The sequence below is a fragment of the Camellia sinensis genome, chromosome 11, assembly GCF_055761805.1.
Source record: "Camellia sinensis isolate YWXY chromosome 11, ASM5576180v1, whole genome shotgun sequence".
Classification (NCBI taxonomy): domain Eukaryota; kingdom Viridiplantae; phylum Streptophyta; class Magnoliopsida; order Ericales; family Theaceae; genus Camellia; species Camellia sinensis.
In genome coordinates, this window is record NC_138971.1 from 12,223,251 (window position 1) to 12,240,214 (window position 16,964).

The following is a 16,964-nucleotide window of genomic DNA, read 5'->3' on the forward strand; positions in this document are numbered from 1 at the left end:
ACACGCTTGAGATCTGTCACTAAGATGCACAACCCCGGATTTCAGCAACTGGAAAGTTGCCCCTAGTCTGAATAGCACTGCACTGGAGATCACAACCGAGCTCTTGAATGCTGAATAGACAAAGATGACCAAACATGATCACATGGACAAAGTTGATTGGGGAAGTGTTTATGGCTGGACTTCGGAATGAAGTTGCCTACGTATCCCAAAGATGGGAATCAAGCCCTACGTAGTTCGGCTCAGGTTCACTCGTGTATTAACCCTCCCCTTTTACGCTCTAACTTTTGCTAAGGCCGCCCTTTGCGGGTTTTCAACTTTGAGAGCTCAGTTTTTATAATTTCAAATTTTCTGTGCTTTAACTTTTGCCTAGGTCACCCTTTCGGGTTTTCGGTCTAGCGAGCCACTCAGGGAAAATATTTCTTCAACTTGTCCATGTTGATCGGTTGGGAGAACTCTAGGCCATCTAGGTCCATCAGAACAACAGCTCTGCCCGACCAGATAGACTTGATGATGTAAGGACCAGTCCAATTGGGTCTGAACTTGCCCCTAGGGTCGTGGATGGGAGCTCGGTTGTCTTTGAGCACTAGATCCATTTCCTTCAAATTCCTGGACTTAACCTTCTTGTTGAAAGTCCTGGCGATTCTTCGTTGATAACCCTGAACATGGTACAGTGCTTTCAACCTTCTCTCATCAAATAACATGAGTTCTTCGAACCTGCTCTGCTGCCAATCTGCCTCAGCTATCTGACACTCAGCCAGTACCCGTAATGACGGAACCTTAACTTCGATAGGCAAAACAGCCACCATCCCATAAACCAAGGAATACAGAGTCGCTCCAGTAGAAGTTCGAATTGACGTTCGGTAGCCCCACAGAGCAAGTGGCAACTTATCTGGCCAGTCCCGATGGGTTTCTACTATTTTCTACAAAATGTGCTTGATGTTCTTGTTGGCGGCCTCAACTGCTCCATTAGTCTGCGGCCGATATGTAGATGACTTGTGAAAAGCCACGTTATATTTGTCTAACAAGTCGATCACTTCCTTCTTGAAGTGAGAGCCATTATCAGAAATGATCTCATTCGGGACCCCATAGCGACAGATGATGTTGTTTCGGATAAACTTGGCGACATGCGAAGCTTTCAACACCGCATAAGACTGGGCCTCAACCCACTTTGTGAAGTAGTCTATCGCTACCAGAATGAACTCATGCCCATTAGACCCCTTCGGAGTGACAACTCCAATCACATCAATTCCCCAGACTGAAAATGGCCATGGCGAAGTCATGTTGTACAGCTTTAATGGCGGAATGTTCATGCGGTTTGCATGGATCTGGCATTTGTGGTATCGCCGGACAAAGCCAATACAATCTTCCTCTATGGTGGACCAATAATAACCCTGTCTAAGGATCTTCCGGGCTAGCATTACCCTGTTCATGTATGCTCCGCACTCTCCTCCATGGATAGCCTCCATCAGGCACTTTGATTCTTCGGCATCAACACACAACTTATGCATCTCGAGATGACCTCTCTTGTACAGTTTACCCCCGCAGATGATGAACTGAGCAGCCATTCTTTGAATTGCCCTCTTATCTTTGGCATTTACCCTTGGTGGATACACCTCTTTTTCCAAGAAGTTCCAAACATCGTAATACCAGGGATTTTCATCTTGTACCTCATCTATGGCAGCAAGCAGCTCGTAGGCCGGCACAAATTTCTGGTCAATGATGATCGGATGCATCCGGACTCCAAAAGGGATATCTATCATGGAAGATAGAGTTGCTAGTGAATCTGCGAACCTGTTGTTCTCTCTTGACAGATGAGCGAAATTCAACTTCTCAAACCGAGGAATCAGCAAGTCCAAGGTCTGGTGGTAAATTCTCATTTTTTCTTCTTTGACTTTCCAATCTCCTTTAGCTTGGGATATAACAAGGTTCGAGTCCCTGATAACGTCCAACCGTTTTGCCCCTAGTTCTAGGGCAGCTTCTAAACTGGCAATACATACCTCATACTCTGCTTCGTTGTTCGAGAACTTGAACCGGAGTTTGAATGCTAAAGGTATACGGGACTTGTCGGGTGCTATCAGCAATATCCCTATCCCATACCCGTATTTGTTTGGCGCTCCGTCAAAGTACATCGTCCAAAACTCGTCTTCGACATGCAGAATGGCCTCATCTGGGAATAGGTACTCAACAGTTTCATCCCCTTCCACGGGGTGATCAGCTAGGAACTTTGCCACCGCTCTCCCCTTTACTGACTTGCACGTCACATACTTCAGATCGAATTCAGAAAGCAGAAGCAACCAACGAGCTAGCCTACCCGTAAGTGCTGGTTTCTCGAAAAGATATTTGATGGGATCTAATCTCGAAACCAGTATTACGGAGTGAGCTAACAGGTAGTGCCGCAGCTTCCTGGTAGCCTATACCAAGGCCAGATAAGCCTTCTCCAGCGGAGTGTAGCGGGTCTCGTAATCTAGCATTTTCTTGCTCAGATAGTAGATAGCCCTCTCCACTTTGTCCTCAGACTCTTGTGCAAACATACAGCCCATTGTAGTTTCAGTCACTGAAAGATGCAGAATCAACGGTTTCCCCGACTCAGGCGGTGACAACACATGTGGGTTCTGTAAGCATTGTTTGATCTGCTCGAAAGTTGCTTGGCATCGGCTGTCCCATTGGAACTTCGTTCCTTTTTTCAGGAGACCAAAGAGTGGTTCACAAGTCAAGGTAAATTTAGAAATAAACCGTCTTATGAATTGCACTTTACCTAGAAAGCCTCGCACCTCCTTTTCAGTCATTGGTGGTGACATTTCTAAGATGGCCTTGATTTTGGAAGGGTCGACCTCGATGCCCCTCTGTGTGATCAAGAACCCCAGCATTTTCCCTGTTGTAACACCGAATGTACACTTCTGAGGATTCAGCTGCAACCTATACTCTCTGATCCGTTGAAAGAACTTCTGCAAGGTGGTGTAGTGGCCCTCTCTTTCCTTGGACTTGACAATCATGTCGTCCACGTACACCTTAACCTCCTTGTGGATCATGTCGTGCAATATTGTGGTCGTGGCCTATTGATACGTAGCTCCAGCATTCTTCAGCCCAAACGGCATTACCCTATAACAATAGGTCCCTCACGGGGTGGTAAAAGTAATCTTCTCCCGGTCTTCGGGTGCCATCAATATCTTATTGTAGCCAGAAAACCCATCCATGAACGAAAGCAACGCATGCCCTGTAGTGAAGTCCATTAACTCATTGATATGCGGCAGAGGAAAGTCGTCCTTCGGACTAGCTTTGTTCAAATCCCTGAAATCCACACATACCCGAATTTTTCTGTCCTTCTTCGGCACTGGAACGATGTTGGCCAACCAAGTTGGGTATTCAGATACCAGCAGGAACCCTGCGTCAATTTGTTTGGTGACCTCTTCTTTGATCTTGAGAGCCCAGTCAGGGCGGATCCTTCTGAGCTTCTGTTTGACAGGTCGGGTCTCTGGGTCAAGAGGGATCCGGTGCTGTACAATCTCAGGATCGATTCCAAGCATGTCTTCGTAGGACCACGCGAAAACATCTTTGAAATCTTTTAATAAAGCGACTAAGCGCTCGCGCTCCTCCGAAGACAACATTGACCCAATCTGGACCAGCCGCTGGTCCTTCTCAGTACCAACGTTAATTTGGGTGATTTCATCAACCAGGGGTTTAACAAACATCTCCTACTCCTGATCAAGCAAATATTGCAAAATCGGAGGAATTTCTTCCTCGTCGTTTTCATTAAAATTTTGAAAATCCTGATTTATGCAATAAATTAAGGGCACAGAAAAGTAATCGAAGGCCGCAGTCGCATCATTCTCATTAATCATTCCCAAGTCGCCTGCTTCCTCTGTGACAATAGACTCAAAGGAAAAAGAAAAGACGACCTAGACAGGACTGTGGCATCCGGGTTATCACTCCCAGGAATACTGGACTCAGACTCAGACTCGCTGGAACCTGATTCCCATCCTACAGACTTAGTAGAATCAGATTTCGATTTACTACCTGACCCGGGTCTGTTCGTTCCTCGGTAACATCATCCTTAGACAATTGCAAGTCAAAGAAGATCTCGAACCCCGGCAAGCGTCTCCTCTCTGCATTCAACCATGGCTCTGGGAAGCCGCAGAACAGGAAGTCCTCCCCCTCCCGGACAAAGCGTCCGTTCAGGGTACCCTGAATAGGTCGATGCATCAACTCAAAATGCCTTCCCATCTGCTTAGCTCTGGCCCTTCTGGCCATTTCTTTGCCTTTCCTCACCCAGTCCTCCTTGGTAGACAGATAACCTAGACCAAATGTATGTGGGTTATGCGGCACTTCGGCCGATGTTGCAGCTCCTTTCCGACCACTGTGCCCTAATCCCATCCCGGGGATATGCTGTAACTTGTTCATGAGATACACTGATTGTGCGTTGACATATAGCCCCTCATCAATAGCCAGAATGTTCTGTACAACCTGAGCTTCAGCTAGGCTAAATCCTGACAGGAACACATCCTCCACGCCATGTTCGATCTCCAGTACTAGCGTAGACACCTCTGGCAGCGGATGGATTGACGAATTCCCAAAAACAATGGCCATCCCCTTCCTGGAAGAGTATTTCAACATCTGATGGAGGGTAGAAGAGACTGCTTTCACTTGGTACAGCCACGGCCGCCCCAAGAGTAAATTAAAGGTTGTGGGAACGTCCAAGACATGGAAGTTAATATCGTGTTGTCCTGGACCGATCTTAGTCTGAACCTGCACAGTCCCCATTACTTCTCTGCTGGTGTTGTCGTATGCCCGAATCACCTGGGCAGTAGGTACAAAGTCCACGGGCTTCAACCCGATTGTATATGTTGTCCTCGACGGGCACACGTTAATGGCGGATCCTGTATCGAAAAGAACTACTGGTATCCACTTGTCTCTACATTCCACAGAGATATAGAGTGGTTTGTTATGGTTTGCGCCCTCGGGCGGTAGTTCCTTATTAGTAAAGGTTAACGTCGAGGAAGTTCCTCCCGGAAAAACCAACCCTACCAACTGTTCAGGCGCTGTGTCGATTGAAAGTTTAGCCTTGTCCATTACAGAAAGGACAGCTTGCCTGTGTACTCTTGAAGCCATAAGCAGTCCCCAGATGGAGATGTCTGCTTGTATCTTCTTTAACTGTTTCAGCACAGCTTCCTTTTCGAATAACTTTTCTTTCTGTTTCTCTGCCTCCCTGTCCTTCCCGGATGCCTCTAGTTGATCTAGGTGTGGGGGCTTGAAGTACCGCCCACTCTTGGTCATGTGGTCCACCTCTCCAAGATACCAGGTATCATCCGGTTGGTTGTTCCCCCAATCTTCGTCTGTGTGGGTAAGACATAGGTCGTCATCCTTCCACCACATTCTGTCGGCCATCAACAAGTAACTACTTGGTTTTGTTACAATTGTCCCTATGCCCACAGCACATTCTGCTCTTGTATTCACAGCACATTCAGTCCCCACATGGGCTTTGGCCTTTCTAATTCTCTCCAGATCTTTGATCTTCTCTTTCTCGAACTGTTTCAGTGAAGCCCGCTGCTCAACATCTTCTGTACTCAAACTGTTTTGATCCCGAGCAAAATTCTTAGCACCAGCGCTCTCCGGCGGTTGCTCCTGATTCCCGGCCATCCTGGCCACTGTTGATGATGTTCTAACCCCTAATTGCCTCTGGTCTAGCTGAAGTTGTTCAATAACATCCGACTTGTCACTGAGCTAACCGATAACTTTTGCTGGTCCTTTCAGATTGAACCAGTTGACAGTCACGTCTCCCGAGTCCTGTTCGTTGAAGAATTGAAGGTTGGCTATGTCCTCTTCCAATTCTGCTAGGTCATCTAGTCCCTGATTAGGTCCATCCTCTCGAACGACACAAATCTCTGCCCCAACCAGTAGTTCCACCCTCAGCTTAATCTGCCTTGTTAGTGTAATGTAACCGCTTGGGTCATACACAAATCTTACAGACCCCTCAGGCTCTGAATAATCATTTCCATCTGCTCCTGTAATCATCCCGGTTCTATCTTTGATAGTCACCACCACCGGCTCAGGTTGGGTTTGGGAAATGTCCAGTATGCACAAATCCTTGCTTTCCGGAATGAATACCTCTGGCTTAGGTAGGTGAGAAGGGGTGATATATATGCTAGGGTCGTATGACACAACCCCGGTTTGGATGAAGTTGATACATTTGGGAGGTGGAGCTTGGTTATGTGGTGGGAGTGGATTGGTTGTGATGTTTGGTTTTTCCGGAGGTGCTATCACCTTATTGTCAACGAGATCTTGGATATCCTGACGCAGTCTAAAGCATTGGTCGGTGTCGTGACCATGTTGTTGGTGATAGGCACAGTACTTAGCTGGGTTATGAGAGGGAGGGAGTTTTTCTGGCAAGGGTCGCGGCTCTAGGGGCTTCAGGTGCCCTTTCTTGATCAAAATTCCCAAAGCTTTGGATAGGGGCATGTATAATGGGGTGAAGGTTTTTTGGCCTCTGGGCGCAAATCTAGCTGGTTATGAGTTACTACCGGACGCACCAGTGAATGGGGTAGCTGTGAGGGTTTTTGGAGTGGTAGTGGTGACCATCCCGACATCTGACGTTCTGCTGGGTGCAGCACTACTTGTGCCTGCATTTGTACTGCGGTTGAATGCCCTCCTGGGCTGCTCTCTCTCATTATCAATGAGGCCTTGTTTCATGGCGTCCTCTATTTGCACCCCAATCTCATGTAGGTCTGCAAAGGTTGGTAGGGGGAGGACGATCATCTTCTGCATAAGCTTGGGTTAGAGGTAGCGCACAACCATTCGAATATGATTTTTGTCCACAGGCCTGATGGTCATCATCGAGGCTTTAGCCCTCCAGTGGGTCACAAAATCGGAGAAGCTCTCCTTTGGTTCTTTCCTGGTGGTCTTGAGATCACAGGTTGTGACCTCGATTTGAGTGTTATAAGAGTATTGAGCTATGAAGGCCTCAGCCATCTCCTCCCAACTTCTCTTAACGGGATCCTCAAATTTTGCATACCAAATAGTCGTTACACCCGACAGGGTCCGGCCAAACAGAGAAAACTTCTGTGATCTGGAGAGGCCCATTGGCCTTAAGATGTCTGAAAACAGCTGCAAGTGCACCATAGGATCCCCAGACCCATCAAAGCGGTCTATATACGGCATTTTAAATCGGTCCGGCAGAGTCACGGCCGAGTCGGTATATCCATCCTCAATATCCGAAATGGACTTCACACCCTGAGACTTTTTGAAAAGCTTTTTCAACTTGCTTACTTTTAATGTTGTTGAATCCACCTCGAACTCGAACGGTGAATCCACAAGGTTGGTGGGTGCTTTAGATAGCTGGGGTCGGATTGGGGGTGGAGCTGGCCCTGTGGGGATGTCCGTATCTTCTTGGACATTAGCTGTCTCCCCGAGTATTGGAACTCTTGGTGGGGGAGGAGGTGTGTGTGAAGCAGACGCTCCGGTTTGCTACTGTAGCCTGGTAATTACCTCTGCCTGTTAGGCCATAACCTCGGCCTAGCGTGTAGCAAATTCTGTTTGACGGGCAGCATCCTGCTGTATAGTTTTCATACTTTCCTGGAGTTGACGCATTATCTCTTCCAAGCCTGCCATATTGTCTGGATTGGACTAGATAATTGGTATATCTAACTCTGTAGTAGGAACTGAGACCTTAGCCTGACTGTTCAAAAAACACTGATCTGACAACCCCTGTACTGATACACTGCGCCTCTTGACCTCCGCCTAGTAACTGGGGGTAAAGAAAGAAACACTGCTTGTCCATCTATCAGATCCCTGGATCGATTGAGTCTTCAACCTCTAACCCAGAGTGCTCGGGGAATATCTGCTTGGTCAGATGCAATTGTGCTAAACTACCTTGCAAAAAGATAAATAAAGCATAATAAATAAATAAACGACCAGAAAAACGGACAGCATAACGGCTTTAAATAAACACAACACACAGTTGATGTTTGTGAGCTGAAGCACACTGTTCTCAAACACTGATCGCTGTTGCCCAAATAGCTGCCCCAAAACTAAATCTAATACCCGTAGATATAACTGATTCTCAAATACTGATGCCCTCAGGCCTGATACCCGGACTTGCAAACTGATACACAACCTGTAGAGGCACACTCTAATAGCACATAACAAGCAAGTGAGAGCCAAAACACCCCTATGTTGGGGTAGGGTTTCCCTGTCCTATTTTGTCAGGAGCTAGGGTTACACTATGCACACAGCGGTTTCAAACAACCTACAATCGGGTAAGCAACTTGTCCTAGTTTGGAATAGTTACTATGGATTCTGAATATGCACTAGGTCGAATGGTCAAAAAGAGTGCCCCGGTAAAATCGGGGTTTGTGTTCCCGTCGTGGCAAAGCCCGCAACCGGTCAGCCTTTATGGCATGTTTCTCAAAGCGAGCCTCTGGCAAACCGTTCAGGAATAGCATACGGCAAACACGGTGTCCTAGGCGCACCAATGCAAATGCAATGCAAAGAAACATATAAGTGTAGTCAAAATAAGATATCATGAGTTCGAGTCAAGTTCTCTAACTCCTCAGCAGAGTTGCCAGAAACTGTAGACGCGCCCGAGGGGGTCCGAGCTCCACGCTTGCGAAGGCGCAAAATTCGTTCGCTCTCTAGCTACTACAAGTTCGGACTCAAATGTCACGGTTCTGAATCTAATCTTATAATGTGTGATGTAAGACTGTTAAATCACCAAAGAGTCCAAATCCGGCAAATCATTTTTGGAAAACTAATTTTTAGAAAGAAGTGTCAAACATGGACTGCTTTGCCAAATACAGAGTCGCTACCTAAATATTTTATTTTGGGGGAATTTAGGAAACCCTGACTCGTGCTGAAAGCCACGTGTCCGTCATCACCAAAGTTGCCTTGGCTCGAGAACTTGGGTATGATTGGGGAAGGTCATTTAATGAGCACCCCCGCTCGCCCGATCAAAGATCGGCCTGTACTAAACATGATATTTTGTTTTTGAAAACACATGTACTCTTATTCCGGTTAATTAGCTAATCTTACTATGTGATGTGCACAGCAAACAAGTATAAACTAGATCGCCTAATTTGGAACAAAGCATTGCATATCCGTTTGTTTGGAAAATGGTTTGAAGTTTGCTACTCGTAAGTAGGCTAAAATGAGGATTTCAATGAATTGTTCCAATTCAAATAATCCAACCTTCACCTACAAGCATTCAGGCAGTTAATCATGCAAGCAGTTAGCCTCATAGCAAGCATGCTTTCATGCAGTCAATAACACACATGTAGTATGTTAAAGCGTAAACACTCACAGTGTACTCCGAGCCAAAACAAAGAACTATTTAGAAATCATGCATGATCCTAGTTCATGTTAAGATGACTAATGCAACACATGCGAAATGCAACTAAGATAGGCTCGGCTATCCTAATCATGTCATGTGAAATGCAACTTGGTAACATGCTGTTGAACACGTATTCAAGTAATGTATTGAAAATACAATGCAGTTAGTATGATGCGCCGAGCTCGGTGCATGCAATATAGATGAATGGATGCAAATATGCATAGCATAAGGATGCTAAATGAAACATGCCCTAAAACTAACCATCGTAAGTGGTTAAGTAAAAGGGAGAAAGAAATGGAGGTTGGAAAACATGCATCACACACATGCACGCTTATTACAACAATTGGCCCTCTCGAGGGAGAGACCGAATAAGAAGCTAACTAACTAATCTAAGCTAATTAAACTAATTATTACACAACAAATTAATTAACTAATCCTAGTTAACTAATTATTACAAAACGAATTGAAATAGCTAAACGCGTTAATTATTAAAGGTACAGACCAAAGCAAAACCTAGCTATCTAAGCATGGCAGCTAAGGAAAGCAATAAATTAGGAGCCTCGAGGTAGAGGAATGCATGCAAGCCCGGTCACCTCGTTCGGAAATCCAATGCGATGCCTTGATTTGCCTCTGTTTTCATTTGTTCTCAGAACACTGCACCAAACTCCAGAAAGCTAAAACTTCACCTTGGGAATCCTGTGGGAGGGTGGCCGACCACTTTTGGTTTCTCCAAACCCCTGCCGACCACTTTTGGTTGTTGAAAAACCAGCAAAGTGGTCGGCCAGCTACTTTTTCTGGCTGGCCGGCCAGTTGTTGCTGCTGAACTGCAATTTGTTGCAACAGAGAGCAAGAAAGGGCATGGCAATGTATTTGCAAGATATGTGTGCACAACCACTCTCCCTATCATGTAATGAACTCAAGGGAGTGTAGTTCTCGACCCTCTGGCCACCAATCGCGCATTTCCATACGTGATGGGCGAGAGGCAAAGTTGCACAATTCAATATGAAATGAATGCACAAGTAAACACATAAAGCCTAAAACTCTATCATGGATGATCAAGAGCGTCGGCGACCAGGAAGTAAGGCACGTTTCATCACTGTAAGTATGAAACGTCCCTCATTTCCCGTGTTTGGACTAGCACCTATTCCAAACACAATGCAAGCAAGCATGGCATACACAATGCGACTCAAGCATGCAAGTATGCAATATGACTTAAGCATGCAAACATGCAATGCAATATGAACAACCTAACAAGGCTAATGGCATGCACAATGCTAAAGCATGTAACAACTAGCATACACAATGCTAAATGCTAAGAACTAGATGGCATACTCAATGCAAGGCATTCATAAGGTTCTAAGCATAATTTAATGCATGCATGCACAATGCAATGCAACAAGGGCAACTTATGTAATATACCAAGCATGGCATGCTCAACGTAATATACATGGTATACTCAATGGACTTAAACCAAAAGGGTAGACCTCAATCATGCCCAAATCAATGGCCATTGGTGATGAAATGAAGGCACACAAAGCAAGGCATGCATGCACAATGCATTGGCCATCAAAGAGGCCAAAGAGCACAACTCTCAAAAGTGCTCAATGAGTGGCAAAAATGGAAGTGTAACAACACTAAGTGCACTGAAATGAAGTAAGAAATGATGCCAAATCATTCAAACAACATAAGTAAAGCATGCTAGGGTCCTAAGGCATGAAAGCTAGCAAAGAGCAACACAAAGGAGGCATGCAATACATGGCACAAATGCATGAACTAAGCATGGACAGAGCTCAAGTAGGTCAAAACAAGGACCAAAACATGCTGAGATAAGGGCCCAAAGGCCTAGGCATGCAAGCATACGAGCTAAGCCATAAGCTAGGCAAACATAGACAATACTCAAAGTCATTCAAAGCATGAACGAAGTGGGAACATAAGCATACTATAAGCTCTGAAATGTCATGCTAGATGATGCTAGATTATGTACACAACACAAATGAAGCATGCAATGATGCTCAAAGCTTGAAGCAAGCAAGAGCACTTGTACTACAAGTGTACAAAACATGAAGCATGTGATTAAGGCGACCCAAAATAGTCCTAGTACATGTCAAAATGAGTCTAAAACATACATGGAAGGAAGCCAAAATATGCTAGCATGAAGGGCATAAGGCATGATTCATACAAGGCAAATAAAATGGATTACACTACACCTATTAAGACCAAGCATGGAATGACTTAAGCAACAAAATCAGAGTTATATCATGGCATAATAACCCCAAATAAGCACTGAAATGGTGGCTCGCAAGCAAGGGCATGAAGACATACGCAATGGTTCATGTTAAGACATAAAGGGGCCAACCCTCCAACGCATTGAATAAGTAACAAATGTGAATGTATGACCATGAAACATGGATTAAAATCACATAACGAGTGATGCCAAATCATTGAAATAGGCCTAGCAATGCATGCTAGAGGATTCAATACATAAGGCTAACAAACTAGATTGAACCAAGGCTATACAAAGCAAGTCATGGATGACCAATACAACACAAATCAGACCTTAGACATGATAAAATATGAACAAAATCTTCTTTAAGCTAAGCCAAAAGCATGCTAAAATGACATGTTACAACATGAAGCATACAAAGCTAGTTTAAGGAATTTACACTACAAGTGTATTAGGCATGCAAGAGCCAACCAAACCATCCCAAAACAGATCTAAGGCATGTTAAAACAACACCAAAAACCCACTGAGATGGCTCCAAAACAAGCTAGAAAGACATGCTCAAATATGAGGCATACAAGACTAGATTGTGTGATTTACACTACAAGTGTATTAACCATGCATGGAGTGACCAAACTAAATAAAAACAGTGGTATGCCTCAACAAAATAACCACAAATACAAGCTAAGATGTGGCCAACATACACTTAGTAAAGATGCTCAAACATGAGGCATATTAAGATATGTATTGAAGATGCAAGGAGAGGGATTTCAGTGGTGAGAAGGCCAATACAAGGTGGTCCCGAAGCTCACAAAAAAAGCTAAAAAATAAGGCCAAACAAGGCCTAAGAGGGGGTAAACAACCCCAAACACAAAAGTGATCTTAAACAAAGATCAAAAGCATGCAAAAAAAGAACTTTTATTAGTTATAAGTTGAGCTTAAAACAGCATGCAAGATAGGCTAAAAGCTTAAGCAAGAAAGGGAGATTTAAAGGTCAAAAGCTCACCCTTGAAGACCCTCTTTATAACTGTAACTCCAGCAACCTTTTTGAACTCAAACCAGTCCAAGAACCTCAAAAACAACCTCAAGAAGCCTCAACAACCCAAGCAAGGTGTTTGAGTGTGTGTTTGTGTGTTAAAGTAAGACAAATCTACACTTTTGAACACAAAAATGAAGAACAAGAGTGATATAGAGACAAAGCTATATCTAACTCTCTTGGGGCAAATTTCTGAACCTGGAGAAGGGAGGAGAAGCCTCCCTCTTATAGAAGAGAAAAGCCAAAGCTTCTTGGAGAAGCTAAGTTTGAATGCCATCCCTCTATACACGTGTATGGAGGATGGCTCAAATGCTCTCCAACTATGCCAGTTGTCCCAAAATATCTCAAAAAATGTGCCAAAAAGTAGTCGGTTTGCTAGTTTAAGTGGTCGACCGACCACTTTAGGTGGTCAACCAGAGTAGAAACTGGTCGGCCATAGGTGGGAGAGGTCAACACACTAAATGCAAGGTTGTGGTGTGGTGGCCGACCAGAAAAGATGGTCCAAAGAGCAAGAAAGCCAGTTATCTAACAAGAAAACTAGCTAAAAAAAGGAAAAGTGGTCTCTAAGGAGAAATACTGGTCTCCCACTCTTGTACCACCTTCCAAACAAGGAAAGCAAGGTTTGTACCAAAAAAAAACCAAAGCGGATGCAAGACGAGAAATCAGGAGGCGAAACATGCGGCCAAAAGCCCCGAAAACTAGCTGACGAGCATCAAAAGTGGTATGCAACCACAAAAAGTGGTCTCCCAGACCACAGTGTTCCTCTAGGCAGAGGCAACAAGGTGTGGTTCAAAGACCACACCAAACGGAGAACGTTAAGCGGTCCCGAGACAAGGCGCGCGGCCAGAGGCTCCAAAAATCGGAAACTAGTCTCCAAACGAGAAAAGTGGCCTATGACCACGAAAAGTAGTCTATGACCACAGAGAGATGGTCTACAAGACCACTCCCTACCTCCAGGAAGGGAAAATAAGACTTGGTCCGCAAACCGAGCCAAAGCACAAAGAGTTCCGAGGCCCGGAGGCAAGGCTCTCAGCCAAAACTCTGAAACCTCAGAACGAGCACAACATGCACCATCACCGAGCGCTCAATCGATGACGTCTAAGTCTTAAGGTCGGTCAAAAATGGGGTGTCTACAGTAGTCTTTCTATCTGTTTATTAGTATTAGGCCTTTTGTCTTTTTGGGTAGACTTTTGCAAAATGATTGGATTCTCCACATATAAAACAATTGCATTTTTTACTATTGGGTTTTCTAACATATCTCTATTTTCTTTTATCTTTCTCTTCTTTGGGTAATTGCTTATATTTTGTCCTATTAAAAATTCTACTCTTTCTAATGAATTTTTGTTTTTTTCCATTGTTTTCTATATTTTTTCTTCAATTTTTTTTTTCTATATTTTCCATATTTCTTATATTTTCTTCTATTATATTTATCTTCATATTGTTGAGGAGTATATATTACGCTGCTACAGAAACCATAGCTTTGTTTTTTCAAATCTTTCTGTATTTTAACTTCTATACATTTTTCTTTGAGCCTATGAAATGTAAAAACTATTCTAGGTCCTATTCTTAAAGTTCCTTTTATTTTTACTTCTCCTGAGGCTATTTGGGCTGGTAAGTTTGCATAATAAATTGACCATTTATTTTCTATTTCTCTTCCTAGTTCTCCGGGTAATTTTTTAAAATATTTATTTCCTATTTCTTCATCAAAACTTTTTCCAGTTCTGGCTGCTATGGCTAAATATTCTTTGCTAAAGGGTACAACATATTTCTAACTTCCTAATGTTATCTTATCTAATTCAGTTAATTCTATGCTTTGAGTGTAACTATTTCTTCTAGAAGGGTTATATCCTATAAGTATTTCTTTTATAAAGCTAGTGAAATTTCATGGGTTATCTCCTAGTCCTTTAAGCTGTCTAATTGTCTCCTCATATTTTCCTTTAAATGTTAAATATATATTAAAAGCTGAATCTTCTAAAAGTGTTTTCATATATTCCCACATATCTGTTGATTCAAAGAGATTACTCATCCATGCTTTTACTGCATCTTTTTCCCATTTTTCTATTACTTCTTGCCATATCTGAGGGTCGAATCTAGCTAAGTCTAAAAGGGTTCCTTGGTTATTAGCTGGCTGTAATTGTATACTCATATCTGGTTGTCTACTTTTTCCATGAAATCTATAACTTTTATTTGAATCTGCTTTACTACATCCTGAACTAGCTAATGGCCTTCTTCCTCCGACTGCATAATGCATTGGTTCTACTGGATCTTCTACCGTCGGTTGTGGGTTACTAGTTCCTATGCTTTCTGTGTTCATGTAAAAAGTATCTTCTAAGTTAGATTGTTTTGGTATTTTAAATATTTTGCTAGGATGTATTTTATCTTCTATGATATCATCTACATATTCAGTATGAAATTCTTGATCTAAAAATGACACTGCTTCATCATGGGTATCTCCTCTAGCTAAGTATTCATAATATCTAGTATCTAATATTTTATTTATATCGCTTAGGGTGAAATTTTCTAAGTTTATCTCATCAATATTGTATATCTTATTTTGTGATATTATTTTTTCTTCTGTCATTACATAAAGCTGATTTATGTCACTACGATTATCTTGATTTTCTTCCTTATCTATACTACTAAATTCATCATCTTCAGATTTTTCTGGTGCTACATAAGTATATTGAGTAAATCTTACTGCATAACTGCCATCTGCTTTTTGATATAATAAGTTATCTTGAGGGCTAACCTTTTTTGTCCTAGAAAATCTCCTAAATTCCAATCTAGTGTTGCATTATCTTCAGAATTAAATTTTTTAGCTGGTAGTGCCTATATTCCTTTCGCGCCTAATAGCTTAACTATCTGGTCATTTGTAAGTCTATAATGAGTATTGCTTTCTGAGACTGCTAAGCCTAAAAATCCTGTGCAAACTAATAAATTATTTTCTCATTTTTTCATTTTGTATCCTCTACTTTTTATCCCTATTTTTATCTTTTTATGATAGGTTGAGGTTGGTAGTAAGAAATCTGGTGTAAAATAAACTATTCCTCCTTTTGAATTCATATCCAATTCATTGCTGCCTAAAATACTTTGTCCCACATCGTTAAATCTATCATCATAAAGACATACAAAAACTTTAGTTCCTAAATTTTCTCTAGTTAAAGCTTTAACTCTTACCACAACTAATCCGAAGTGAGTAATTTTGAGGTGTTCATTTACTGCATATTTATAGCTTTCTCTGTCTATTAAATTTAGCTCTATTTTTTTATCTTCATGAATTACACTAATCATTTGTTCACCATAGTGTTTAAATAGATATTGTTTTTTATGAATTTTTCCTAACTTATATACATATTTAGCTGGAATTAATTCTAACTTTTCCTTCTTAAATTTTTCTATCTGTTGTTCTACATTTATAAATTCTTCCATTTTAACATCTTCATCCTCATTACGCTTTTTACTACTACTTTCTTTTATTAGCTGTTTAAACATTTTTATTTTATGTAAGTTCTACAGGCAGGTTTCTTTGGTAATTTAAGCTTTTCAAAATATCTAGCTATATCTTCTTCATTTATCTGAGATTGGGGTTTGTTTGTTTGTCCTTCTACTCCTTTTCCTTTTTGAAGTATTATTCTTTCTAAAGAAGTTAAACGATTTTCTAAGCTGTGTAGTTGTTTTGATAGTTCTTCAAATTTTTCACACAATCTAATTAGAAATAAAATTTCTATATTATTTTGTCTTATTGATATTTTATCTGACTGATTTATTCCTTGATAGCTACTGATTCCTTCTGGATTATTATGAAAGTCTTCTGCTTGTTTTGAAATAATCTGGTAGTCCCTATTAACCTTTTTATCACACTCATAAATTAAGATCTTATTAGTTGTTCTAAGATTTCTAATTTATGTTATAATTATCTTGAATTTGATTAATTTGTTCTATTTGTTTAGCTATTTGATTTATCTGACTATGAATTTTTTCAATTAGTTGCTCTATTTGCTTTGAGCTGCTAGTATTTGTAGCTGAAATTAGAGTTTCTATTTCTAGCTTAGTGGGAAATTTTTCTAAATTTAAATCTATTCGTTTTTGTAGGATAGAACTACACTGATCTTTGATATAATCTAATTTTTTATCTTGATTTTTAATTATACTACGAGTATTATGAAGATAGTCTATAGATGAAGTAAAAAGACTACTAATTTTATCTATGTCCTTTTTAATATTTTCTGTAAAATTAATCTGATAATCTATAATACTATTTAACTGAGGATTATGTTCATTATGAAGCTGAAGTGTAAAAGTATCTTCAAAATTACAACAGAATTTATTTTTATCTATATTAAGTCGATGGTTATGATTGCTGAGTTCTAGATCTAAATAATCTACTC